This window comes from Balaenoptera ricei, chromosome 10 (genome assembly GCF_028023285.1).
Source record: "Balaenoptera ricei isolate mBalRic1 chromosome 10, mBalRic1.hap2, whole genome shotgun sequence".
In the NCBI taxonomy this organism is placed as follows: Eukaryota; Metazoa; Chordata; class Mammalia; order Artiodactyla; family Balaenopteridae; genus Balaenoptera; species Balaenoptera ricei.
This window is the reverse complement of record NC_082648.1, coordinates 59,768,650-59,794,752: the sequence shown is the minus strand read 5'-3', so window position 1 is coordinate 59,794,752 and position 26,103 is coordinate 59,768,650. Positions and strand designations below refer to the sequence as shown.

General features: G+C 36.5%; 1 protein-coding gene and 1 long non-coding RNA gene across 2 annotated transcripts in view; both read left to right on the top strand.

Annotated features, from left to right (window-relative positions):
* LOC132372618 (uncharacterized) overlaps window positions 1-22,359 on the top strand; it is a 59,484-nt gene extending 37,125 nt beyond the window's left edge. Inside the window, exons 3-4 of the long non-coding RNA XR_009505213.1 lie at window positions 8,431-8,522; window positions 22,292-22,359. This is a non-coding gene — a long non-coding RNA (uncharacterized LOC132372618). The remainder of the gene's footprint in view (window positions 1-8,430; window positions 8,523-22,291) is intronic.
* A 1,974-nt stretch (window positions 22,360-24,333) lies between these two features.
* Window positions 24,334-26,103, top strand: part of PTPRR (protein tyrosine phosphatase receptor type R) — a 254,511-nt gene continuing 252,741 nt past the window's right edge. The window contains exons 1-2 of the mRNA XM_059934694.1: window positions 24,334-24,365; window positions 25,603-25,685. The gene's annotated coding sequence lies outside the window, so the exon portion shown is untranslated. The remainder of the gene's footprint in view (window positions 24,366-25,602; window positions 25,686-26,103) is intronic.

Genomic DNA, 26,103 nt, shown 5'->3' with positions numbered 1-26,103 from the left:
CAGTGTCTGGCATATAAAAGCAGATTAGTAAGTGTTTTCTGGATGAATGAACTTCATACAGATCAAAATATACTATGCAGCAATGGAGAAAAACATCATAAAGTTAGTATTATAGCAACATTTCCTATATGAAACATGATACAATATAAAAAGCCCAAATATAGCAGATGTTGAGCCATGCCTAGGTTGCATGGTACATTTAGTAACCTGAAAGAAGCTATTCATTCAGCAATTTTTATTCATTTGGAAACAGTTGGATCCATATTGCATGCATACATCAAAGTCTTTTCGACATAAGCATCATGAACAAAAATTCATTTTAGTGACTACCTATGTTTAAGCATAAGTGCTAAGAATACAAAGTATAAATTATCATTTCTTCCCTAGAGGCATTTACAATATAGTTGAGAAAATAATTAAGTCACATAAAATGATCACTAAAAATACAAAGAATAAAAGAGTCATACAGCCAGTAGTAGCCAAATCATTCTAGCAGATGTCTCACATCATACCTCATAACCAATGGAGTCATTTTCCATTATACATGAGTCAAGCCCACCAATTTTGGAGGTTTATTTTTCCCACTGTAAGTCAGGTAAAGTGCCTAAAGAAGGATAGGAAAACAGGGAAATTTGAAAGTATTTGAATGAACTTGGAGACAGTTCCTAATGCAGTTGCTAACCACATAGCACTCAGAGAATTAAAGTTCTTCAGTGGTCTCAAGGAAAGCAAGCTGGATTCCATAGTAAGCTGGTGTCCCAGATAAAGGAATTACATTTGCTTGTTTATGTTCTCAGTGTAACCTCTCTTTGTTTGGTCTCACCATTTGCCTAATGAAGAGAGGAATAACTGTGCTGTCTGAATAACAGAATCATCATGAAAATTATATGAAACAATGCAATAGAAAGGCCTTTGAAAATCTTGCTGTGCATATGCAGATTCAAAATATACAAAGAATTCTTAAAATTCATTGATAAAAACACAAACGATCTGTTGGAGATGGCAGTCTCATGCACTCAGTGTTTCTGCCCCCACTTGTCTGCACAAGGATGGGCTTTGGGCCTGGAACGCTTCCTTACCAAGAGTTAAAGTGCCCACACAGCCTGTGCTGGACTTATCACCTTGTGTGGAAATATACTTCCTTGTTTCAGGCTTAGTGACTACTCTTTGTCTTTGCTTAAAGAGTGTGTGTCATATGGCACTTGGCCAACCCCACTGCTTTATCTGTTCTCCAAGCAAGAATGGATGGGGTTCCTTGCATTGTAGCAAGAGAAGGGGAAAGACCTTCTGGCCATGGGGTACCAATACCCACTACTGAAGCTGATCTAGCTCTGTCTCTTTTCTATCTAAGTAAAGTGTGGCGCCATCCAGTGATTGACTGTGTTGTGTTTTCCTTGGTGACTCTGATACCAAGATGCAAAGGGCAGAATTGTTTGGACTTTTACTCCTGGTGATTGACATAGTGATGAACTTTACTCTTCTCCATGTATTATAGAAATAAGCTCTCAATCCATGAAAATACATGGAGGAAACTTAAATGCATATTACTAAGTGAAAGAAGCCAATCTGAAAAAGCCATATACTATATGATTCCAACTATATGACATTCTGGAAAAGGCAAAACTATGGAGACAATAAAAAGATCAGTGGTTGCCAAGGGTTAGGGCAGAGGGAGGGATGAATAGGTGGAACACAGAGGATATTTAGGACAGTGAAACTACTCTGTACAATACTGTAATGGTGAATGCATGTCTTTATAAATTTATCCAAACCCATAAAATGTACAGCACCAAGAGTGAACCCTAATCTAAACTATGATTGTTAGGTGATAATGATATGCCAGTATAGGCCCATCAGTTGTAACAAATGTACTACTCTGGCGGGGGATGTTGATAACGGCGGGGAATCTATGTATGTATTGGGGCAGGGAGTGTATGGGAATCCTCTGTATCTGCCACTCAATCTTGCTGTGAACTTAAAACTACTCTAATAAATAAAGTCTATTAAGAAAAGTCAATAACCTGGCCAACTTCCCTTTTACCCCATCTGCTTTTTCAATATCTTCCACATGGTAAACTGTATACACACCAATCACGTTTAAAACCATGGAATTAAAAAGTGTCTGTTACAGTTTATTTCCGTGTGCCTTTGCTTAAAGGACAATTATTCAGATGGGGGTCAAAAAGTAAAGTGAAGTAGAGATTAACAGTCAAAACCTTAAAGGTTCCATTTAAATTAAATGATCTGGATAATTTATTGGGCAAATAAGTAGTAGCACTGGAATTTTAGATAAGTTAGATGTTGAATTTGAGGGTCCCACTTGCCTAGTTATAGCAACAATTAAACTAGTTTACCCTAAAAAATTGAGTTGCTAAGGTAAGCTGAACTTTGCATGACCATATGGGCATTAGTTGAAAGGGTCTCATTACACACCTTGGTCTATTTTGGTTAAGATAAACATGAACGTTTTTCATATTTGCTAAGATTCTTTAAATTCTTTGGGGAATTCCAAGTCATATAGTATTTAATATCAAGTGTTGTCCAAAGAAAATGATCTAATGCCAAGGACGCTTAGAAGGGCTTTCAGAAATACATTAGACTTGAGCAGTAAAACAAAAGTAAATGTATTATCAAAAGAAGAGAAAGAAAAAATCATGAGAGTTTTGAAAGGGAGGTTACGCAGAGCTTCTTCTAAGTTGGTCTTTGAAAAGGAACGTGTTGGTCTTCATTTTACAACAAAACTGCTAAGGGAGTACTTGGGGAAAATTGAAAATATACATATCAACAATTCCAGATAACATGGTTTTGAAGGTTAACTGTTGGCCAAGGAAATAAAAACAGTGGAATGAATGACAAGCTAAGTGAATGTCTAACAGTTGTTGATGCTTCGGAAGTCAAACAGAAACCAAAGGGAATGGAGAACATAGGTCCAAGAAAAGAATCAATGTGGCAAAATAGGAAATGTGTACTTTTGGAACGACTGTCAAAAAAACAAAAACAAAAACCACAAAACAAAACCCTGCTATACCTCTTTGAATAACATGGAAAAGAAGCAGTAAAGGCCAAAGGGTCTCTGTTATGTTTAGCTATGTAACTTGTAAATAAGGACTCTTGATTTTAACAGTTAATACTGTCCACATATAAAACACTTAATATTGACAACATTGCTGATCTATTGATGTATATAATGATTGGGTGTTAGAAATTGGTTACATCAAAGGTTCTTGAAGAAAAATGAAATAGGACCTTTTTTCTTAAGGGAGAAAATAAATTTATAGATTTTTAACATCTGGAGCCTCATGGGAAATAAGCAAGATGCATGTTTAAGGAATGTCAATCCAGACAATTACAAATGCCTTTCTTTTTAAAAAATGGTCTGTCATAAAATGGTGATATGAAACCTTTACTATTGAGTATTGTATTCTACTGGAAATTTCTCAGGCCGTGGAATTAGGCAGCTAAGGTTACTTGCTGCTCATTATTATGCATATTGTACAAGTAACAACCTCTGTGAACCTCAATTTCCCCATCTGCAAAATGGGGATGATGAAAATATTTATAGTGTTCTGTCAGGGAATAACATCTGCAGGGTGCCTAGCTCATGTCTAGTTAGCATGAAACATTGGATGAAGACAAACTTTATAAAGAGTTTGGTGTTATGGTTTTAAATATTGGCTTAAATATTGAAATGAGAAAATTCTAACATCAATACGTATCGGGAAAGTTTTGGAATCTGACCCAAGATATTATGAAGAGATCTTTTACCCAATGGGAAGCTTAGATTCAACATACGATAGTGGAGGGCAGCTACTAGAACAAAGAAATCTATTTCATCATGACACTCCAATGAATTTAAATTCTTCAGTCAACTCATTGCAAATATATGTTTGTTTAATATATGCTCTAAATAATAGCAACTTATCAAGTTACTCAATATCCTGAAGAATAAGACTTTTGAAACATGAATACAATCTCACAGGAGAATAAAACATGTGCCTTAGAGAAAACATAAACTGTTCTTGTAAAGGATACTTTCCTATTATATTTTATATGTTTATGTTATTAAAAGAAACATGCTTAGTTTTTTCATCTAGAGCATTGCATAATGACCGGTGAGCATTTTTTTCTGTAATTATTCTGCTACGATATGAATAATCAACAGGCACAGAAATTAGTTTCACTGAAAGGGAAGGAATCCAAATTGTGAGAAGAATGATACTATTGTTAATTTCCATTTTCTATTGAAAATAAGAACAAAAATGAAAACATCAAAAAAAAATTGCCATTGTATTTTCTGCTGCAGAGAGAATTCTTTGAAAATTCTGTCTTTATAGCATTTATTCAACAGCATTGTCAGAGCTTTGCATAGTGAATTCTATGGAATACGAAAGCAAGAGAATGGCAATAACTTGCTGTCCCATAACTTAAGACTCCCACTGTTATCAACTGCTGCTCCTCCCCTTCTTACTGGCAGGAGAATATATCTCAAGCAGTGGTCCCACCAAAGATCACAATCCCAATAATATTTAACCAACACAACCCTATTTATTTGTGAGCTCTGAGGAATAAATACCCTATTGACCCCTCACATCAGGGATCTTCTGCAAGAAAATCTAATGAAAAAGAAAGTATTGATTATTCTTTTAGTATTAAGCCAGTATCTCCAGTCATCTGTTTACAAAGAACATTGGCTAGTGGATTATGTCTTTTAGACAGTTTTTCTGAATGACTTAGTGGTTCAACCTGGCCTCTTCTAGGTGGATTCAAATCAAAGAAAGTGTTAATTCACGTGTCAGCATATTAGAAAAATATAAGTGAAATAAAGATACAAAATGGTGTTGAAAATCACCTCCATTTTCCAGGTTTCTTTTCTTCATCTTGAAATAAAATCTCTACCCACCCAGTAGTAATATTTATCTGGACCAATATTGGAATATGTGCCTATCAATATGGAAATAAAGTGTGTGGATACACTTCAAATGTTCCTGAAAAAAAGGCAAGTCTTTCAGAGAACCACACTGGCCAAGAGGGTAACTGGTTTCCCCAATATTTCTGTGAATCTCCCAAGGAAGCACCAGTATTAAAGTGACCTTCTGGGTTAATTGGATTTTATGTAAAAATTTGTTACTGAGCACACATGTCAAAAAGTACAGACTTCCCATTATAAAATAATAAGTCATGGGGATGTAATGTACAACATGGTGACAGTAGTTAATAATGCTCTATTGCATATTTGAAAGTTGCTAAGAGAATTAATCTTAAAAGTTCCCACCACAAGAAATAATTTTTGTAACTGTGTATAGAGACAATATTAAGGTGATATTTTGTAATATATACACATATTGCATCATTACGTTGTACAATTGAAACTGATGTTATATGTCAATATAAATGGTACTGAGTAAATAGTTAAAAAAAAAGAAAGTGTTAACTCAGATTGCCATCTTGGTCAGTTTCACATTAGCTGGAAACAGACTTTGTTTACTTTAGTGCTGATAGCATGTCTCATCTTAGGGCAATTTCAGGCATTCAAAGCAAATTCTTAATCTTTGCCACAAAAATATGAAGGATCAGGTATAAAACAATTTAGCTTCCTTTGAGATCCTAATGCTGGGATTAATCCATAATTAACCAGTCCTCAGAATTGGTCTGAAAAAGGTAAGATCCTTAGGGGTAGATAATTGTGTTAAGCTTCTAGGAATAGGAGATGGGGAAACCTTTGACACCAAATGAACTCATTGGTCTTAAGAAATCTAGATTCAGAAACATGGAACAAATCAGGTACCTGGTATCCATCACTAAGTAAAGAGTTCTAGGATGAAGTCTAGTATAGACGATGCAGAGAATGGATATACATTAGTGAGCTTATTAGTGAGTGAGATAGCAATCCTACGTGTGATACATAGGCAGACTACATACATGAAGGAGCATGCATTCACTTATTCATTCATCCAACAAATATTCATTGACTTTGTATCAAGTGCCTTGCTCTGTGCTGCAGTATGGAGATGCCAAGATATTCACCTTTGCACAATGCCTTTACTTAAAAACGTGTAGTTAAGGAAAATAAAGACTCTGATGTACCTGATTTTAGTGTATCATCAAGTACTGAAAAAAGAGTTGCAGAAAAAGAACTTTGGAGTAAACCATTCTGTGGGTCTCCATTCATTAATAGCAAGGGATTGAGTCAGACAAGCTCTCTCTTTTCTTTCAGCTGTCAAAATTCCATGGTTTTGTTATACATCTACAAATAATCTGTAAAACTGAAAACCCATTTTAAATCATAAAAATTCTTTGTTATGATTTGTTAATCATAAAAAATCTTTTTTTGCTGTTATGAAGATAGTGCTTTGTAAAGCATTCTTCAATATCTTGTTATAAAGTCTGATGTTTTTCTTAATTTTAGTTTACTGTTTTCTATAAAACTGTTTATTTTAATTTTGATATAAGGCTGATGCTTGTATTATTGCTTTTAAAACTAATCTGTCCATTTAAAAATTGAAACTGATGAATGTGTAGAAATCACTGATCTGCCACAATTTCAGTCGACCTTCCAGGGGGTGGGGTGGGACTCGCAGGGTGGGGAGACTGCATTGGAGGGCTCTTTCATTCCAGTTCAGTTCAGAGAACATCTACTCTGGGCACTATAATAGGACTTGATGTACAGTGACAAACAGAGAATTATTTTGAAGGGATAAGATACCCATGTGGCTAGTAAATTATCCTAAATGATTATCTGCCATTAGAGATTCTTGGCTCTAAGCTGAATCATTACATATAGGCACATATGTAAGTAGACAAATGGTAGAACACAATCACACACCCTATAGAGAGCCTACTGTGTGCCAGATAACTCGTCTACTGTGGATCGTCAAACCAACCTCTCATATAAACACACCGCCAAGAGTGTGGAAACATCCCATCGTGGGTTTTTCAGCTTCCTCCAGAATTTATCCCAATTGATAACAATTTGCCTATTCTGTCCTCCTGCTCTTTGCACTCAGCTGTGTAATTCTCAGATTCCCATTTGGCATTAGATCTCGGCTTCTCATGCTTGGCTCAAGATCCCCTTGCTACTTTTAGACAAAAATTCCTGGCTCAAAATTTGCTGGTCATTTCCCCTCAAAGATGATTCTGGTATTTGCCCTTGTGGCCTAAGTATTGCAAGCCATGGATAAGAGACACTATTGACATCTGCTGTTGTGCCAGAATACACAGAACACTGGAGGCCAGCCCTCTGGAAGAAGCTAGACTCCAGACATATTTGAATCACTTTTTTATATAAGGCTTCATGACTGGGGTCCCTGTTGTCTTCCTACAGACATTCTCCTACTCAACACAGTATATTCTGCAATGAAACACTATTTGTTATCCTCCTAGTTACTTTGTCTACTCTTGTACTTCTGCGTCTGTGTATATTGAAATGTTTTCTATCCTTTGTTGTCATTCTAGGCATTCCTTCATGTCTTTCAAGCCCAGCTCAAGTGTCTTCTCCTCTTGGAAGTATTCTGGCATCCCCAAGCCAAGTGAGGTGATCCTCATCTGTGACCCTACATCAGTTAAGTCACTGTTCAGTGACTGTTTTACTTTCTCATCTGTTTTCCAAATATACTAAGAGTTCTGTCATCCTAGGCAGCATCTTGTCTACCTCTGAATCCCTGGTGCCCAGGATGAGGACTGGAATGAAGTATATGCTTCATTAAGTGTGGATTGAGTATGTGAATGTGTTCGTAACAATGGCTCCTTGACTACTAAATGTCACACTCTTGGAACTATTCATGGGATAGTGTCAGGTTCAGAAATGTTTCATCTTTTCCATTTATAATTAAACCATATTCTCCTGCTACTGCCTGCTTTTCTCAGGTTTTCATTAAGAATAAATATTGAATATTTGGATTTTTCCCTCGTGATGCTTGGGAATGTTTCTTTGTTATAAACACTTGTCTTGGCGTTTGTCTCTTCTGGTGGGATACCAGCATTCATCCAGTCAGTGCATTTCTATGTGTGGGAACTATTTTACAAAGTACGCAAGCACTGTATCCTGATTGTTTAACTACCCATTATTATGACAATACCTTCTTTCTACCACCTCACTTCATCATGTCTTCCACTGGAGTCCTTCAAACTCAGCATAATTCTTCATTGCTGGCGATTTATAGCTTACTCCTGAAATTAGCCATCCTCATACATAGCTTGGGGTTTCTCAAATTTGTTCAGGTGGCAAAACGCCTGGAAAAAATGATGCATGCTGATGTAATGAACTCCCACTTAAAGGAGAAGCAATTTTAATTACGGAAAGCATGGCTATATTCTATGTACATGAGATAAAAATCACAACACCGAATGCACATATCCTTGAAAAAGAATGAAATTGGTGAAACAGACATAATTATCGCAGTAATTTATTTCTTATTTCTTTCTTTGTTGTAGAAAAGATTGAATAGAAATATTCGACATTTTAAAAAATTCTATGAAGACTCAATACTTACGGCAGGAGAGAATTTCTCCCTGGATAGAAGGTAGTTTGTATCTTTCAGAGTGTGTTAATTACTTTATATCTTGTGAAATGCTTTTTCAAACTGTTGTTTCTATAGACATATATTTCTCCATTAAATTGAATAATAGAAATATTTTTCTTAATTTATAGGTAAATTTAATGGATATCATTTAGTCCATTTTGTGTTTTTTTCTCATGATTATTCTTCACTTTTTGATTCTTCCCATGTCACCTACTAGTAGATGAGAGAATGAATTTACAAGTAGTGAATGAGTGTTAATGCAATCTCCATAATGATAATAATAAAAAAAATCCACCCTTAATCATCTGTTCTGTATGTACTAAGCACTATCTTAAGAGTTTTATTTATATACATTATATAATGTAGTTCTCCCACTAACACCAGAGGGTTCTATTTCCATTTTACAAATGAGGAAACTGAGGTTATAGAGAATAAATAACTTGTCTAATGCATCTTAAAGTTTCTGCTGCTTCTTCATCATTATCTTGCCCTGAATTTCAGATATTCTTGGGAATTATATTGAAATGAACAGAGAAGGATATTCTAACTGAATCTCTTTGTGATATTCATGTGATGGAAAAGATTATCCCAGAACTTTTAGGCTGTGTTTCATAAAGCTTTTATTTTATTTCTAGTTTTGATGGGGAGGGTGTCATTCCTCTTATTTTTGCAAGGTAGCAAGATATGAATTGAACTTGAATACTTTAAACAATGGTCTGTTGCAACAAGGATTCTGTAGTATTAGCAAGGTTTTCTCAGTTAATTCTCATCTTACATGCCCTCTCTCAAACTCTGTAACCATCATTGGTGGTATGCTGACCTGAGTGGTTTTGTTCTAATATACAAAGCCTGAATAAAAAGCAGGTACAGTCAGGAATATATAAATTGGAACCCAATTCATGGAATAATATATTTTTCCCTTTGAAAGAGAACTACAGTCCTCTGGCTTTATAGTCACCAAGGAGCTTTTATTGACACGTGAAATTCTGAACATCATTTAGATAAATCATTGAGCTTTGCCAGTCCCATCACACGATTTGTGATGCTTTCCAGTGCCTCTGGGTCCAGAAAGCAATGAATGGCTTGTGCTTATCAACTTATGCCATTCTTCATCCATGACAGACAGAGCATGGGAGATAGATTCCTGTTAATTTTTAATAAGATTCACAAATAACATCCCTTTGGGGCTCAGAAAAGAGTATAGCTGTGCAGAGAGTTTACTCTAAGATACAGTAAAAATCCACATCAAATATACATCAAGACACAGTATTAAGGTCTTCACAGGTATAGTCAGAATAGCCATCCACAAGAGCATCAGTTTGCTAAAAATGTCTCAGGGAGGGTACGCCCATCACGTACAGCTCAACATCTGTGGCTTTCCATTAATGCTGAGCTGGCATCAACTCTGTGGTAAGTGTACCTCCACAGGCCTGCTCTGCTCTCCCAGCATGACTGGGAAGGTCACAGTTGTGAACCAATGCTCCTACCCCTTCTCCATTCTGTGATGCATTATGATTTAGTGCATCCTTAGTGCCTTAAAGACAGTCTCATTTTTTAAAAAGCTATCTACGAGAAATAGGAACTGTGTGATGGCAAGGAATAACACGGAGGAGCATTGCTAAAATGCCTGCATTGAGGAACAGAGTAATACCTGCCCGACAGTGTTGGTTACTGTTAATCGTTCATGCCTTTGGATGTTGTCTAAGACTTGACACTCCTCTTACACTCATGCCAGGTAAAGTTTCCTTCATCATCTCTCTTCTCCTTAATATTGATGTTACTCAGACTTCATTGTGATAACCCATTGCTTTTTTGTCTTCACATACTGTTAATCAGTTATCTGATTCAGTCGGATGTCTTTATCTTTTACCTATATGCTTTTGCCTTCAGTTCTAGCCTCTACCCTGTGATTCAGTCATAGAAATCTAAATATAGGCTGTACACCTGCACTTGACAGGACCCATTATCTCTGCTCTCTGTACTCTGATTCTCCTGGTGTGTGGTCCAATCTTCTCCAGGAACACAGAAGTCATTCTTGACTCATCTCTCTCCTACATATCCAACTTTCAATCCGTCACCAGGTCATGTCAATCATATCTTCAGAATGTTTCTAGAATGTACTCCCTTTCTGTTCCTCTTTATACCTACTTCGACTAACCAAGTAGAGGCCCTCTCCATCTCTTCCTGCAAAATTTCGGTAGCTTCCTGTTTTCTTTTACTCCAATCCTGCTCCAACTCCTTAATCAATCCCTCCCACAACCAAAGTGGCGTCCCTACAGTGTACACCTGAGCGTATCACTCCAGGCCTCAAGACACTTAGAGGATCTCCATTGGCCATGGGATGAAGTTTAAGTTCCTTAGAGTGGCATATAAATACTTTTATGTCTTGATCCAGTCTTCCTCTACATCTAATTCCTCCTCACTCTTAACTTCATATTTCATACTCTGATAAATATACATTATATTCCTTTAGCATTTTGTGCCTTCATTCACTTTGATCCATTTAAGAAGGACACCCATCTTTCTATTCTTGGCTAATGCTTACTCATCTTTCAAGGTGTTATTTTCTTCTGAGAGTCATACATTAACCCAAGGTTGGAATAAGTGCTCCTCTGTGCTCACAAAATATCCAGTGTACATCCATATTTATTACTTATGACAATATATTAAGTGTCAGCCTTACCCTAATATAAGCTCCTTAGGAGCTGCCTCCCTATTTTATTGTTTTACTCCATTCTTCTAGCCTAATGAGTAGCATAGTGCCTGACACATAGTAAGTGCTCAGTTAGTGTTTCCTGATGTGAACTGAGAGGGGTTTTGAACATCAACTGTGGACACATGGATCATGACTTAAATTTTGAGGCTCCTCGTAATTATACCTTATTATTCAATTTTAAAAGTGTTTAGTGAATTTATTTCTGATGCTTTCAGGGTAAGGATACAAGAGGAGGGTAAGGTATGGTTCTTAATCTGAAGGAATTTACTTGTGTAATCAGAGATGTAAGATATTTCATAATCATTATTTAATTACATATATTGCATGTTTCATAAAGTTCATGTGTATACTTTGTGAATTTGTATACATTAGTATCGCATATAATGTATAAATTCAGAATATAGTTATGATTACCTATTGTATAGCAGGCATTTCACAACTAATAAGACATAATCCTTACCATCAAGGAGTTTACAGTCTAGTTTGGGAGTAAACCGAGGAACGATCACAAATTTACAACGCAGTGTGATGGGAGCTTTATGTACCAGGCACTGTGCTGGGCCCCAGGAACATGCATAAGAGAGCACACCTGCCCTTGATTTGAGGAGCTCATACAAGAACTAGCACAACGGATGGTATACGCAGTTCAGGCCAAAAGAATCAGGGAAAGGAGGGATAAGTGTATGCTGAGAAGCGAGTTAAGATTTCATAGAGGATGTGGAAACTGAGTTGGACATTAAGGGTTAGGTTAAGTGGCCTATGAGTTGACTCATCAGACAATATTAATTACTGCTCAGAATAGATAGTATATAATTGTAATCAAATTGCAGTATATATTTTCCTTTCCTCTCTTTTATCTAGAAGAGGGAAAAACCCGAATAATTTCTTGTTATGCTCTGCCTATCATATGGTTATTTCCTTTCACTCACAGGCAGGTTTCATAAGTGAAATTTATCTATGAAAATCATGCATCATATTTAAAGAGTAGTTGAAACAATATTTAAAAGTTCATTATAGGGAAACATTGTGACCTGTCTATGGCAAATTTTATGCAGCAATCTGTTTTATTTATGAAAGTTTCAGGAAGAGATTACCTTTATGATCCTTTGACAATAGCTCGGATAGGATGAGGAGAGAGAGAGAACACTCAACACATCAGAGATGGAACACCAGCACTTACTTGTATTTCTGCTTCTCGGTTAGATTTTTACTGGATTGTGGTTTTCTAGAACTTGGTAAGATGTTACACCAGCAAATCTCAAAGAATCATACGACATGGGTTCATCTTCCATCTGATCAGTGAAAATAGCATTTTAATCTTTATGAAACTAACAAAGCACTGAGGATTTCCAGTTTCAAGAAATTAAAAAATCGGTCCCAAAAGCATTGATCCAAATATCAAAATGCAAAATGATCTTTTTCCTCTTTTAGCAAGTTATTTAACTATATACTCAAGAGAAAACTTTCCTCAGAAACCTTCCTCAAGTAATGTGTAGTATAATGTGGAGCAAATGCCTACTTGTGAAGCATTCCCAAATGACCTGCAGATTACTGCAGTACACATGGCAGATCGCAGTGGCTCCCAATGGTCAGGTACATCAACCTTGAGAGCAACACTAATGCTCCTTTGTTTTCTTCCAGTCTTATTGAAATATAATTGACCTACAGCCCTGTATAAGTTTAAGGGGTATAGTGTAATGATTTGACTTACATACGTCATGAAATGATGATCACAGTAAGTTTAGTAAACATCCAGTATATCATATGGATGCAAAATTAAAGAACTAGAAAAAAATTTCCTTGTGCTGAGAACTCTTAGGATTGACTCTCTTAACTTTCATGTATTAACACACAGCAGTACTAATCGTATTTATCACATTGTGCATCACGTCCCTAGCCCTTATTTATCTGGTAACTGGAAGTTTGTACCTTTTCACTGCTTTCATCCAATTCCCCCTCCCCCCTCACCGACCTCCCACCTCTGGTAACCACAAATCAGATCTCTTTTCCTGTGAGTTTGTTTGTTTTTGAAGTACAACTGAACTACAACGCTATGTTAGTTCCTGTTACACAACATAGCATTTCAATATTTTGATACATTTCAAAGTGATCAACATGATACATCTAGTTATAATCTGTCAACATATGAAGATATTATATACTTACTGATTATAATCCCCACACTGTACATTTCATACCTGTGACTCATTTATTTTGCAACTAGAAGTTTTTAACTTCTTCATCTCCCTCCTCTATTTCTTTTCTCCCCTTACTCCCTGCCCCTCTGATAAATACCTGTTTGTTTTCTGTACCTGTGAATTTTTAGATTCCACATATAAGTGAAGTCATACAGTATTTGTTTTTCTCTGTCTGACTTATTTCACTTAGCATAATAGGTCCATCCATGTTTTATCACAAATGGCAAGATTTCACTCTTTTTTGTGGCTGAATATTATTCCATTGTATATATATACACCACATCTTCTTTATCCATTCATCTGTTGATGTACACTTAGGTTGCTTCTGTAACTTGGCTATTGTGAATAATGCTGCAGTGAACATTGGGATGCATGTGTCTTTTTGAATTAGTGTTTTTGTTTTCTTTGGATAAATACCCAGGAATGGGATTGCTGGATCATATGGTAGTTCTATTTTTAATTTTTTGAGGAATCTCCGTAGTGACTGCACCAATTTGCATTCCCACCAACAGTGCAGGAGAGTTCTCTTTTCTCCTCACCCCCGCCAACACTTTTATTTGTTGTCTTTTTGATAATAGCCATTCTGACAGATGTGAGGTGATATCTCACTGTGGTTTTGCTTTGCATTTCTCTGATGATTAATGATGTTGAACATCTTTTCATGTGCCTGTTGGCCATCTGTATGTCTTCTTTGGAAAAATGTCTGTTCAGGTCCTCTGTGCATTTTTAAATCCAATTGTTTGGTTTTTTTGATGTTGAGCTGTATGAATTCTTTGTATATTTTGGATATTAACCCCTTATTGGATATACTTTTGATGTAAGGGGATTATGCTACTTTGAAAAGTCCTTCTCTTCTGAGAATAGAGTGACATTTTGTTGATCCATGTCTTCTTGCTTATTTGGTCTCCCAGTGACAAGAAACACACATATTTATAAAATAGCTGACTGAGGTAAATGGTGTGTTTGTGGTGATAGAACAGAGAGAAACAAATGGGCAAGCATAGATATTGAGTGGAGGGCATCAGAGAATCATATCCTGATTCACCAAAACAGAGATCAGCATTTTGGCACATCTTATAGGCATGGAGTTTCACTCTGTCTTTTTTTTTTTAATGAAGCAGAAATGATAAAATTATTGAGGAAATACAGTTTAGTGTTGACCTACTCCATCCCCCAAATAAACATTCCCAGTTATTTGCTCTAGATTTTGAAAAGGTCTTTGGCCTCTTTTAGCCAAACAGACATAACTGTGATTGCAGTTACAACTAACTTTTAGAAGCCATTTCAGGCCTACTAAGTCACTGAGTAACTGAATTCACTTTTATATACCTGTTCAGTGTATTTAAAGAGCTCTTGAGGACAATTCAAGAAGAAAAACGTGTTCCTGATTCAGCTGCCTAATACTGAGTGAACAGTACCTGATTTTGTGCCGGTACTTATGTAACAATGCCCTGCTGATAATATGAGCTGGTGGTAAGCCATGGTGATCTCACCAAGCTGTACCTTATACATTGCACTTTTGTAAAACAGCATTTGGACAGAGGAAAAGAAATACTCCCATTTTCTTGTGGTTATAGGGATTTTTGTTTTAGTAGAAGTTATAATCACTAACATCATCATTATTATCTTTTCTACCAAGTTACAGTGCCTGTTATGGCAAGTATATATAATGCTTCTGCTTCAGAGTGTTCCGAAATGAAGAACAAAACAATAAAGAAGGCAAGGAAAGAGTTCTCTTTCTGACAAAATGGTAGACTAAACTAACTTCTTCATAAGCCTTCTGTTAGAAAAGACCTGGAAGTGATGAATAAATTGTGACAGTTAAATTTAAAGTAGAGCCAAATTCAAAGTAAAGAGAGACGTATCCCCAAATGACAAAAATCAACAGGGAAGTGGAAGTCAGGGTACTAAGCACAACTTGACATTGAGACAGAAGTTTAGAGTGGCAGTGGATGTGGTGGTACAGAGGAGGGGGAAATTAGGAGGGTTCTATCATGTTTTGCAATTGGGCTTTAATTCCCAATGCAGACAAATAATAAACCTTGAGTAAGACAGCGAGTTGAAAAGTGAGAGACTTCTACATGTACTTGGAACCACTGAAGGACTGTCATAAATACAAAGTGTAAAGATTCTGAGTTAACGCTTCTGGTTTGGTCTAGGTGCTACTGGACCAACACTCTCGCAGATATTAACTATAAACAGTGAACAAAAGATGCAAAAAAGATGAACATAGCAGCACAGAAAAGAAGATAAAACTAGGTATATCGTGGAGGAGAGGTGACATTTTGAAGGGAATGGCAAAGAGTGCATTACTTTTGTGGCATTTAGTAAAGAGGGCATCGTGAACTCCGTTAAAAAACTTGCAGTTCTTCTGGAACAAAGAACTAGCGAGTGGAGTTTGGGGCAACTTCTGCTACTATAAAATCAAGAAAGAACCCCATTAAAGAGAGAACAAGAAAGAAGATGCCCTAAATCATGTATATAAATTCTACTTCCAAATCATGGATGGGTGAGAACAGATTCCTGCTAAAGAGAATGGACCTTTCTGATTCTATGTTCTGAACCTGCAAAAGGCCCATGCTTACCCTTGAGCTCCACGTGCACTGGACAGGCCCAAAACAACATAGCAGAGGCTTTGAGCACTGAACTACATTTAAACTACCACCCATCATAGACAATTCCTTGAGCAGTGAAAGCACTGGCCTTGACCCAAAGCAGCTTAGCAAAGACTTCACCTACTGAACTGATATCAGAACCACTACAAGCCCAGAAGGCAAGGCAGAACGTGTAGTCTTGACAGAACCTAACATTAACCTTACATTGTCCAGAGGATTCTAATAGGATCCCAAGGCTTAAGAGCATAGTATTCAAAATGTCCAGAATAAAATCTGAAATTACTTGATATACCAAGAGCCAGAAAAATGTGACCACTTTTCAAGTGAAAAATATAATCAATAGATCAAATCCAGGATGACTCAGATATTGCAGTTACCAGTAGACTTCAGAGCAGTAACTGTTTTCCAGGAGATAAAGTTAAACACACTAGAAATGAATAAAAAGGTAGACGTTTTCAGCCAAGAAACTATAAAAAAGAATCCAATGGAAATTTTAGAATTGAAAAACACAATATTTGTCACAATTCAGTGGATTGGCTTAATTGCAGATTTGAGATGACAAAAGAGTCAGTAAAATTGACAGTAGAAAATTAGGTATACAATCTAAAGACCTGAGAGAAAAAAATATGCGCAGAATCTCAGGGAAATGTGGGTCAACATCAAAAGGACTGATATTCATATCATTGGAGTCACAGAAGGAGAGGAAAAGGGTGCAGAAAATCTGTATTAAATAATGGCTAAAATTTTCCTAAATTTGTACAAAATTATAAATTTATAGATTCAAGAAGCTCACTACTTCCAAACATGATAAACTAAAACAAACAAACAAGAAAACCTTTGCCAAGACACATTACTGCTGAAATTCAAAAGTAAAGAAAAAAATCTTGAAAGCAGGAAAAAAAAAAACCCCACGTTACATAGAAGATTAAATGTGTGCAGTTTTTTGTACACCAATTAAACGTCAATAAAGCAGGATAAACGGTGTATATCTGGGTAAATATAAAGGACTATATTTTTTAAGATCTGCAAAACATATATGACTGTTAAAAGCAAAAATTATCACATCTATGATGGGTTTCAATGTATGTAAAAGTAATATATATGAGAATTACAAGGGCAGGTTCAAGGAACCTATATGGGTGTGTCTTCTACATTTTACTTGAAATAGCAGCAGAATAATAACTCTAAGTAGACTGTGAACAGGAGGTATGTATGTTTTACTCCCCAGAGCAACCACTAAAGAAATGATATGAAGAGAGTTAGCCAAAAGGCCAATAGATAAGCTTAAATGGAATATTAAAAATAGTTCAATAATCCAAAAGAAGGAAGGGAAGGAGGCTCAGGGAAACGTAAAAAGGGGAGACAAACAAAAAATGAATAATAAAATGGTAGTGCTAATAGTCAAGAAAAGACAAATTTTAAAAATGAGATACCGTTTCATATGTATTGATTTGGCAAAATAATTGTTAAGTATGGTACTTATGTGTGGGTGAAGCTATAGCAAAATTGATACTTTTATACATTGCTATTGTGAATGCAAATATTTTGAATGCAAATTTATGAATGCAAATAAATTGCTACCAACACTATATAGAGTAACTTAGTGCTTTGAAGGTAAAGATGGTGACCGCCTGTGAGTGAGCAATTTAACTTTTATGTGTGTGCCTTAGATAAACTGTGGTAAACATGCTTGGAAAACATGTGCAAAGATGTATTAAAAAAATTTTTTAAACCCGTCCTTTTTTTTTTTTTTTTTAAGGAACTTTTTTTTTTTTTTTTTTTGGCTGAGCCTCGCAGCATGTGGGATCTTACTTCCCCAACCAGGGATCAAACCCTCGCCCCCTGCATTGGAAAGTCTTAACCACTGGACCACCAGGGAAGTCCCCCCAAAAAACCTTTTTAATAGAGGAAAATATGGGAAACAATTTAGCTTTATAGAATATAATACTAGTTAGTAAATTTTAAAATAAAACAAGCACTGCATATTGTTTATGGATACTACGGTAAAGTTTAAAGATATGATTAGGAACTACAAAATCATGAGAGTCATTACATTTGAGCAGGAAGGTAATAGACATGAGGAGGTAGCTGTATTGTTAAGGTTTTAAAAAGAAACCAGAAGCAAAAATAATAATAATAATTTTTTAAAAGAAAGGAAATACACAATTACTTATAGCTCCTATTTATACAATTCAGTCCTTTTTACCCCATAGTATTTTTTGTGATGATAATTTCAGCATTAGTCAACTGAGTTATCCAGGGATAATGAGAAAAGGGAACAAATACTCCTCATCCATCTCCTGCTTTTATTCATCATTCTTAGGATAGGCAGGAGTCTGATTGGAATGTACACATTTAGGTTTTTCCTAATTTGCTAAGGGTTGAGGTATAACTCAAAATCCCTGATGTCCTATTCCTGACACTTGGTTTGACACTTTAGAATTTCCTCTTTTAATGGGGCAGTGGCTTCACCAGTACTAGAACTGCCATGGCTATGTTAGGAATATTAGGACTTTCATTCTCCTGTACATGTTTCTAAATATTTTACAGGGTAAGTGAGTAGCATTTGAATGCCTTTTCTTGCTTTGTAAAGCAGCTCACATTAATTGAAGAAGAGCTCTAAAAACTTAAGAAGTCAAAAATGGAATGCCATAGTGCAATGCTATGCAACAATTAAAAATAATGACATGGAAATGTGTTCCCACAAAACTATTAGGTAAAGAAACAGTTTCCAAATCCATAGTATGATGTCATTGATGTAAAAATTAAGTTAAAGTTAATAATAATTATAAATACATGCAGGCACAGACCCATATTTCCCCAGGGTAGGAGTAGAAGGGAACTAGACGTACCAAAATGCTACCAGTGTTTATCACCAGTTAATGGAATTCATGGCCACACTTTTTTCTTTCTTTTTGTATTGTCTACTGTTCAATGGATGTTTTTACTTTCATAATTTAGAATGTTCAACTCAGACTGGAGACAATTTAGATAAGGGTAAATTTCAGAAATATGGTGTCTGTTTTGGCCACTTCCTACCAATAGTGTGGTAAAGTTAGACTGCTATCTAATTATGTTTACAACTAATTCAAAAATAATTAAATTAATTTTATTTCCACATTTGTTACTGAATTTGGTTTTGAAGGGAGTATACTTTTCAATCTTTGTGATTATCACTTTTGGAACAGGCCTAATATAAAATATGATTTAGTTTAAGTTCTGCAGTCAAAATCTAGGCTAGATTACTTACTTTCTTTTCTAAAGCAGAGTATGTCTAAGACTAGAGGATCCAGATGACTCCTTTCAAGAGGGGTGATTTATATTTTTCTCCATTTGTATTAACAACAAAGTAGTATTTTGGTGGGCCCTTATTATATGGACTTGAATAAAAAAGACATTTTATTAAAATGTAAAATGAGGTTACTTCCTATTCTATCCCCAAATAACAAAAAATCAAAATTATTTTTTAAGTTACTCTAAGAAACAGGACATTTGTAAAATCTTTATTCTCCAGCATTTGGACAATACCTAACCCACGTATTTTGATGCCATTTACCAAGCAAGAAACTGAGAACACAAAAATGCTTGCTCGGGTATTTTTCTCATTCTTTTCCTGCTTAGATTTCTCATCCATAATACATTGGATCGACTCTTTTGTTGGTAATTTAGTATAAGGGCAGTTCACAAAGTTTTTCTCTAAGTCTCTTAGGATGAATAAAATATCAACATATGCAACCACATTTCTAAATTAATAAGATGTTTATTTTACACTAAAAGCATGAAATAAAGAGTGGAATTCCATGTGATTGTGTCCATTGGGTAGTTGCAATCTCTGAATTTTTGTTATTTGCAAAGTTGTATTACTGTAATTTGGAATCAGTGCAGCTAGAATTAATTAAAAAATTCTGGTGGAGAATTATTCATTTAGTCTAATTTGACATTTTTCCTACTGTATTTCTCTGTACATGCATTTAAAGTCGTGCTGGAAATTTTTTCTTAAACAGAGTGGTTTTCCAGGTTGGTTAAAATATCTATGGAATCATGAGAGCCTTTAGCTGTTCCCTTCTCCTGGAAGGTTCTTTAACCAGGGATCTGTTTTGATAACTCTTTCACCAACTTCAAGGCTCTGTTCTTTGCTTACCTTCTCCACATGGCTTATCTTAAAGATCCTATTTAATTCTGCAAATTCCTTATACTCACATTTTGTCCCCATCCTCACTCCCCTAATTTCCCTTACTTTGATCTATGTTTTCCTTTCCCCATAGCAGTTATCAACTTTCACTGTACTATATAATTTAGTTCTTTCTTATATTTACGGTTAAGTGTGTAACTCTTCCTCCTAGAATGCAAGCATCGTGAGGGCAGGAATCTTTGTCTTTTTTGTTTCAATAATATATCCCAAGAGCTAAAAACACTTCCTGGATCATCATAGATACTCAATATATGTTTTTTTTTAAATCATTTGAAATCAAATGACATATCAATGAGAAGTCAGCAGATTATTTCACTGTTTTGGGAATGTATGTGATGTAGCATATCCCACTGTAACTTGACTTCAAATAATATTTTCTAGATATTCACTGAACAGAGATACAGGTGTTGCTTCCACACACATGGATTCTGTTGAATAAGTCAAAATCATGGCCATAGACAGATGACTGCTTAGTTATTTGAGGATATTAGTGGTCATGTTACAGTCATTTTTAGTAAGATTACCTCTAACTCTCCCTACCATGTTGTGGAGGACTAGGTCTTTCACAAAGGAATATTTTAATCTAAAAATGTTTCTCAACCCTGAAGCATAGACTGATAAATTATCTTCTTCTCTCCTGTGGACATACAGCTGCAAGAACGAGGGGAAGAAGGAAGTATAAGACAGAGAGAACCGTGACTTTTAGTTTCTAAGAGTGAGCAGTCAGTGAGAGAGGCATGAAGGCCCATATTTGGGACATGTTCTTTCACATCATCTTATAGTTATGGGAGAAAATAATGTAACAGAAATGGAGTGGCATTAAATGATCTAATCAAGCCATAGCTACATTCCCTGGATATTCTTAGTGTCTTGAGCTTTTGGTTGAATGAGTTGTTCCAAAACGGCCTCATTCAAGGAAATCCAAGAGAATGATCAAGCAATGTAGAAAATGTATTTGACTGGCCCTACATAGCTGGTCTAAGCCATAATTGAGGGCTCTCACATCTGTGTGCTGCTCAGGATGATGCATGGGGTAAGTGTATCCTGATTAGTGTCTTGGGATGGACAGAGAGCTAATGCAGGAGAGTCAGTGGTTTATAAATCTATTACTGACATCTTGGCTGAGTCTGACCTTTGCAGTGCCAGAGTAGGTGACAGTACAATACACTGATACCAAGGGCTAGCTCCCAGGAAAGTGTATGCTTCATTTTGAATAAAATTTTAATGATGAACCAATAGCAGAATCTATAGGTACTCATAGCCTTCCTATCTTTGATATTTTGTATTTTACTAGGACAGCATATTTCACATGTATATAGAAGAATATATACCTTATTTTGGGCACCTAATTTTTTTCTTAGAATACATATTGCTGTCTTTATGTATTTGTGTATGTGTGCGTGTATCAAACACTTCAAATAGATAAATCTTAGCAAAACTAGAGCTGTTGAATTAGGTTGTAAAATTTAATTGTCATTAACCATCTTGATTGAAGTCTGTTTCTTGAGTTGAAAACACTGCAATTTCCATTTAAATCTTGAAGTTAAGTCCTTCCATTAATCAGGGAGTCAGTACAACAGAGTTGTTAAAGCATAGTGCTAGAGTCACCAGTCCTGACTTCTAATCCCAGCTACACCACTTACTGGCTGGATGACCATGGGCAAATTACTAGCTGTATTGAGTTTCAGTTTCTTCCTCCATCACAAAAGGAGAGTAACACCTCCCAGAGCTCTTGCGAGAGTTTGGTGAGAAAATATATATTTTGTAAATTGTAATGCTTTTCTTCCTCATTCTTAGTGCGCTTTTTATTTCACCATTTTCTTCATTGTATGCTCATACAGAAGAGTCGATTGTTCTGCTTTTTTGTGGTTAGGAAAAATATTTTTAAAAATTAATGGTGAAGCCACTCATCTGAACGTGTCTTCCCCCGTGAATTTCCAGTTCATTCCGTTTGATCGTGGGCCATTCTATTCTGAATACAGCTTAATTCACATCAATTCTTTAATTTGTAAAGATACATTATTGCTCTTCTTTTTCCCTCTTATCTGTAGATATCTCTCAGGCAAAAGGAAAGAGACTTGGTGATTGATAACGTGGCTCTGTGAAGCATGGTGCAGGGTAAGCACATTATGGATCTCAGTAACATGTTGGGCATGATCACCTATTGCTCCTGTGCACGTTGGGAAGTTCCTTGAAGTCATTTCACTGTCTCATGTCTCTTCCACCAGCTCACACAATCCCACACCTGCTCACCCAGCTGGACTCAGCTCATTTACTGTTCTCAGCTCATTTACTGTTCTCCACTAACAGCTTCTTGCCTGCTACACATTCCCACCTCCGCTGCCACCCTCCAAGAAGAGATAATCTCCTCTGGGAATTCCCCTGCGGTCCAGTAGTTAAGACTCCGCACTTTCATTGCTGAGGGCACGGGTTTGATCCCTGGTCAGGGAACTAAGATCCCACAAGCTGCGCTATGACAGCCAAAAGATAATAATAATAATAAAAATAAAGTCAATCCATTAAAAAAAAAAAAGATAATCTCCTCCATCCTGCTCTACATTACTTTAAGCATCCTTCTCATTAAGTTCTTCTAAGTGTGATTCTACCTGCTGTGTGTCTTTGTTCACTAGATGCTAGACCCCGGCGTCCACTGCCACAAGCAGTGCTTCACCTTTCTGGAGACAATCTCCTATGGGTGTTTCTCACCAGACCTTTACTGCCAGGTCTAGGGTCAGTGTCTTCTGCTCTGGCCCTGATCTAATTCTAGTGAGCTGCCTACAACTGGCACTATTCATGTTTATTATCTGTGCAGTAGTATATCATAGTAGTTTGGTATCAAATTATCTGATCGCGCATCCTAACTCTAGCAATTTACCTTTTGGTTGATTACCTACTACTTGATTTGGGGCAAGTTACTTCTCTGTGCCTCAATTGTCTCATCTCTAAAATGAGATGATGATAATGCCTCCTTGTTAGGGGTATTATAAAGTTTAAATGGGACATCCATATGCTTAGAATAGAGCCTGGCACACAGGAAGCACTAATCAGTGTTAGCTCTCATTATATTTAAATAATAATCATAATCAAATAATTTAAATAGGAAACTCTAACAGTCAATGGATCCAATTTCTTTAAAGTGTCCTGGGGAAAGATGGCCAATATGAATGGTTTTCATCCACTTACAGACATGTTAATGTGGAGACTCATAGCAGTTATATTTGGTTTGAGGACAGGCTCTGAAAGGCTTCTTTCCTGTATAAATTCTTCCTGACTCTCACCTCATAAGAAACAGAGATTGTGCATTTTGGGGGGAGAAAAAGTCCACATGACAGTAATTTTCTGTTTCTCTTTCAAAATGTAAATGATTTCCTTTAGGACACAGCTCTGTAGGCCAGTACCAATTTGCATGGCTCTCTCATATTAATTTCCATGCTTCTTTACATTGGAACTTTTTTAAACCTTGGCGCAGTTTGTTAACCAAGGTTCTTCTCTAAAACACCAAATTGCCTTCACTAGTGTTAGATCACAGGTCAAGGGAAAGCAGCATCTATGAACTCACAGAGAATATGTCTCAAAGAAATAAGGGATTGACTTTTCACTAATTGGCTAATTCACTTACTGTCCATTGACTTCACATGTCACGGGATCAAATCTATTGAAGGTATACTAGGTCAGCTCACCAAGGAATATGAATGTTTTTGCTCCTTTATCTTTTTCAAGTAAATTAATAATTACTATCCAGTCACGAAAATTACATCTTGAGGTTATTTTTACCATGCTGAACTATTCTAGTGGTATATCTAGTCGAATTAGAAATTGGGAATTTTGCTGTGAAGGGGATTTTCATGCACAGTTTAATAATTCAGCTACCTGCACCCCTGGGCAAAATAAATAGCTGGCTGAATGCTTGTTGGCAAAGTCACAAAAAATTATATTATTTGGAACTTTAAATGTCCCCCCCCCCAATAAATGTTGGGATTATCTGTGGGAAAGCAAAGGGTTCAGGGCATTATAGCAGCAATTTTTCATTACCGTATGTGCATTTTCTTCTTGGAGAGCTATGTAAGTGTGGTAATTTTTTTTTTTTTTTTTAGGGAGGAAGAAAATAAGAGAAACACACCCACTGTAAGTGGACTACAGTTATTTCGCCTCAACTCTCAGCCCTGCAGCAATTCTAGTACCTGATGTTAGATGAGAAGGGCTACTCCTCTGAGTTTTAAACACAGCTAAATATCTACTTAGTAAGAATTCAAAAGGGTCAGGATAATTGTCAAATTGAATTTTATCAGCTAATTGCTTTTGATTTATTCATTTTTTTGAGCACCTGTTTTGTGTGAAGCACTACTGTTCTAGTCAGTTGGCATACATCAGAGAATAAGATTGTCAAAGATATCTGCCATTGTAGAGGTTGGATTCCATTGTGGGAAGGGGGGGTAAGGAAAGAGATAATAAATGATAGATGTAATAAATAATTCTTTTGGTATGTTAGAAACTGATATATGCTGTGGGGAGAGGAGACTGGGGAAAAGTGAATCTACAGTAGGGAAAGAGGTTACAGCTTAGAGAGGTTTTGGGCAAAACGGTAGTGCCACAGAAATGGTATGACACACCCATGTGGGGAAGTGGAGGAGCTGGAGTAGTAAAGCTGCATTTATCTCTATTTTCAGCATAGAAGTCCTGTCAACGTATTAAAAATACATTTCATTCTCCCCCTTCTCTCAACTATTTGAGTATAATCCCTAGCCTTGCCTCTCAGTGCTAGAGATAAAACACATTATAAAGGAAATGATACTGCCTGGGCTCCGATCCTGTGACATCCTGTCTAATTTAAGCTCTTGTGGGTAGCATGTTTCCCATTAGTTGTCCCAATTCACAGTGGATGGAGGAAGAAAGGATTGAATGAGATATGCAGTTCAATTCAACAAGCACTTACTCCTACCTCTTATTTACCTAGAACCACTTTGTTCAATTTAATTAATACAAGGATGCAGAAGTTCTTAGGGAGCCTTGGGCTGTGTTGTAAGATGAACCACAGATGAATGAATATAAAAGAAAAATATGAGGCAATGCTTAGCAAATGTTGTCTATACATTCAAGTGTGGAAGAGAAATATTATAATCTGGAGTTAGCCCAGGGCTTTCTGGAAAAGTGAGATCAAGGTTAGACCTTTTTAAACGTGAATGTGGTACTGAAGCAAGTGGGAGTAGTTGGGGAAGGGGCAATAGCATCCCATGAAGACACAGAGGCAGAAAAGTCTGAGCTGATGGGATAGTTGATGGAGAAAGTCTGGCCAAAGGACTTAATGACTAGGAGTAATTAGCCACTGGAGTAACAGAAGCATCTCCACACTCCAATGTCACAGATGAGGGGGGAGGAACACCTGTATTAGACTGTTGCAGTCTCCCTAGAGACGCAGAGCTGCACGGCAGGAGACCAGTTACAGAGGTGAGTCTATTATTTTTCACCTTAGAAAGTAAAAATGGAGACTAAAGATAATTATCTCCAAAAAACAAAAAGGTGCCTTCTTCTCATCAATTACATGGATATATCCTACTTCTGTCACTATGGTCATTGACTTTGAGCTTGAGTCAGGAGAAAGTTTAAAAACAGGGACCGCGCTGGAGAGAGGGGAAAAAGAAAAGGGACCGTGTGGGAAAGAAGGCACCCACAGGATGCGCGTTTACTGCTTGCTTACACCCAGCAGCTGCCCCATGACCGCTCCCCCTGGCAACCCTGCTTAGCGGAAGACACCTGTACTCTATTCCCATAGGCAGCCTGGAGAAGCTGGGCAATCTGCGGCCCAGGAAACGTCAACTGCTAGCAGTGAGCTCTGTCCACGTGTAAACCAAGATTTGGGGAAGGA